The 3,502-nt window shown below is 37.0% G+C and overlaps 1 pseudogene across 1 annotated transcript; it reads left to right on the top strand.

The window, feature by feature from the left end:
* The first annotated feature begins 2,624 nt into the window (after positions 1-2,624).
* LOC308340627 (large ribosomal subunit protein eL42-like) lies at positions 2,625-2,932 on the top strand (annotated as a pseudogene). The gene has a single exon. The product of its transcript is annotated as a large ribosomal subunit protein eL42-like (transcript).
* The last annotated feature ends 570 nt before the right edge of the window (positions 2,933-3,502 follow it).

The raw sequence follows: 3,502 nt of genomic DNA, 5'->3' as shown, positions 1-3,502 counted from the left end.
CTTGCAGCATATCTACTTTTGTTTCAAGCTAGATATCTTTATTTGATATCTAAAGTGCAAGACCAACAACATATCAAGAGATCGATAGACAAGAAGGCAAAGCTCTTGTATTTTTTTCATCCAGACACTTCAATTTATTTTATAAATTTGTTCATTTTTCCTGTTCTGTTTTATATAATATATGGACCTAACCACAAAATAAAGTAACAGTAATAAAATAACAAAAGAGGATAATATTTCCTCTTGTGCTTCTCTTATTATTGTCTACAGAATTTCCTTCTTTTGTATTTCCTCTCTACTTCCCAACCCCAGAGGAATTTCAGCCCAGTCATTATTTGAAATAATGTTTCATCTATTGTTAGGTTAATAGCTCTAAATGGTCTACATAGTCCAGAATTCTTTTCCTCTGACTGTCCCCAATGTGCGCATTGTGGGACAGAGAGAGTTGTGGAGATTTCCAAGTGATTAAGAACATGTAAGAGATAGTATAGCAACTGAAAAAAAGCACTCATCTGGAAATAGGAAACTTGGGTCCTGGTCCAGGCTTGGCGTTAACTATGTGACCTGGCCAGGTCACCTAACTGCTCTGAAGTTCATCATCAGACAAGTGAGATGTTTCTAAATCTTAACATTTTTTCTGCTCCTGTAATTCGATGAATCTCATTTCTGAAAATTCTCAAGGATCTGATTTTATATATTTTCAGAAATGTCTGTTTTTATCAAGACCCATAAAGCTTTTTTGTATGTATATACTGTTTCCTCTTTTTCCTTTCCGATCACATTTTAACTACTCACCCAGACTACTCTTAATGGCTGGCCTCCTTTGGGTGCAATGAGCCGGGCCAGTATTCTTTTTTGTTTTATATTTTCATACCTTCCCCTTTCCTGGAGAAAGCATATTGAGATCTTGATTCAATCCAAAGAAATGTTCCTGCCTTCAGAGTGAGCAGGCATGGATGATTATGGATGAAACTTTTGTAAATAGTGTTCTTGGCATAAATATTAATTATACAGCTTTTTAAAATATGACATAGTAACTAAATGTATTCTTTCTAAAAAGATCATGTATTTTTTGCCAAGATAACTATAGAATAAGCATTTGCTGGGAAAATTTACCTTAAAATTTGGGGATAATTCAAGAAATGTCTGTACAAAATTGATTCATGGTCTTAGTTTTTGTGATTAGTCCTTTCTGTTCATGTGAAGTTCCTCATTTATCTGCCTTAGGGAAGCCCAAAGTAAATAGTTGGGACCCTATACTTGTTTTATCCTACTTTTCCTATTAAGTAATGGTTTAAGAAATGGGACGCCTGGGTGGCTCAGTGGGTTAAGTGTCTGCCTTCGGCTCAGGTCGTGATCCCAGAGTCCTAGGATCGAATCCCGTGTCCGGTTCCTTGCTCAGTGGGGAGCCTGCTTCTCCCTCTGCCTGCCACTCCCCCTGCTTGTGCACTCGCGCTCTCTCTGACAAATAAATAAAATCTTAAAAAAAAAAGAATACATAAAGCACTTTGATTTGTTGTTAAGTAATTAGTATTTATGGGATTCCATTAATTTAATATGCATACCAGGTTCCTGTGAAGACCCATATTGGGCTGTGTTTGATTTGTTTCTTTGTTGTTAAGTCAGTGTTTAACCGAATTATGCTATATATCCCTAAATGACATCATGATTAGACATAGTATGGTATAGTAGGAAATGCACAGGTTTTTAGATAGACATCAGTTCCATTACGTACCATGCTGTAACCTTTGCATCCAGGCTGCTGCAGTACACAACTTCAGAGACTGTCATTTATATTTGTTGTGTTCCAGGGAACACCATTTTTATAGAACACAGTGTGAACAGTGCCCCTGTGATAATGCAATGATGGCCTTGCTCTCTGAACCTGTTTCCTCTTCTGTAAAATAAGCCTGAAAAATGGTCAGATAGGGTTCCTTAGAACCCCTTAAATGGTTAACATGAAGATGAAAGATGATTCAAGTGTGTCATCTCCCAAGTCATGGCAGAAAGGAGTTCATGGTTCTAGGCACAGCAAGGCTCCATTCTACACTGCTACCCTCCAATTCAACCTGTAAATTGCTCTCCATATAAAAGTTTGCCTGGATTACCATACCCTCCCCATTGGTCTTGCTTATGAGTCACTCCCTTCAGCTCATCCTCTACACAGGAGACAAACTACCTAAATTTCATATCTGAGCATGTCACAGCCTTAAACATTTATCTCCAACATGCCATTCTGTTTCAAGCTTCCATTCCTTTGCACATATTTTTACTATAGTACAATATTAAGATTATTTAATTTTCCTTATATTTAACCCCTCTAGATCGTGAGCACCTTCAGGGCAGGTGGGGTGTCATACATCTTTTATCCCCAACATTTAGCATAGTAACCAACATGTAGTCTACTCACGATCATAATAACTAATACATAATGAAAATTATTGGATACAGAGTTATCGCATTGAACTCAGTCCAGTGAGACAGATACTGTATCCAACTTCTATTTTTATTTTTACTTATTTATTTTTTAAGTAAATTCTACACCCAACATAGGGCTTGAACTCATGATCGCAAGATCAAGAGTTGCATGCTCTGCTTTCTGTGCCAATAGCATGCTTGCAAATATGGTGAATGTTCCTAAAACCTGCCAGACTTTCTGCAAGAAGTGTGGCAAGCACCAACCCCACGAAGTGACAACAAGAAAGGCAAAGATTATGCCTAGGGAAAGCAGTGTTATATGACAAGAAGCAGAGTGGCTGTGGTGGGCAGACTAAGCCAATTTTCCAGAAAAAGACTAAAAGTACAAAGAAGATTGTACTGGGGCTTGAATATTTTGAGTCCAACTGCAGATCTAAGAATGCTGACCATTAAGAGATGCAAGCATTTTGAACCGGGAGGAGATAAGAGAAAGGGGCAAGTGATGCAGTTCTAAGCTTCATATTTTATTATGAAGGCAACAAAATCTTGAGGTTATTTAAAAAAAAAAAAAAAGTTGCATGCTCTACCAAATGAGCCAGCCAGGCATCCCAGTCCTACTTTAAAGAGGAAGAATAAATGGTTTAGAGAAGGTGCCAAAAGTTATACAACTGATTGGTAGGAGGACAAGGATTCTAATCTAGATCTATCAAATTCTGGAGTCTACATACTAAACATCACCCCACACCATTTGACAAGTGTTCACTGAAATGGAAATTATGTGTATGTGGCTGACAGAGGACCTCATATATACTCAAATATCACTCAATATTAGCTTAAAGTCAAACCTATCTTAAGACTTAGTAAAGTAAGTTTGAAGCTTTCTTAAAGTAGGATTTATAATTTTTTGTATATTCAGGAATTGACTTTTATAAACTTAATAATTAGATACATAACCTGGGACAGGATCTTTAGTTGGAAGTGTTTGGGCAAAAAATCCTAGGTTACACAAGTTGATCTCCTTGACACTGGTGTTTCTTCTGGAAATTTTGCCACCTTTTAGCATACCTTGTCAAAAATAGTAAAC

The sequence above is a fragment of the Martes martes genome (assembly GCF_963455335.1).
Source record: "Martes martes genome assembly, chromosome: 4".
NCBI lineage: Eukaryota > Metazoa > Chordata > Mammalia > Carnivora > Mustelidae > Martes > Martes martes.
The sequence above is the reverse complement of the archived record's forward strand: the minus strand, read 5'-3'. Positions and strand labels throughout refer to the sequence as shown.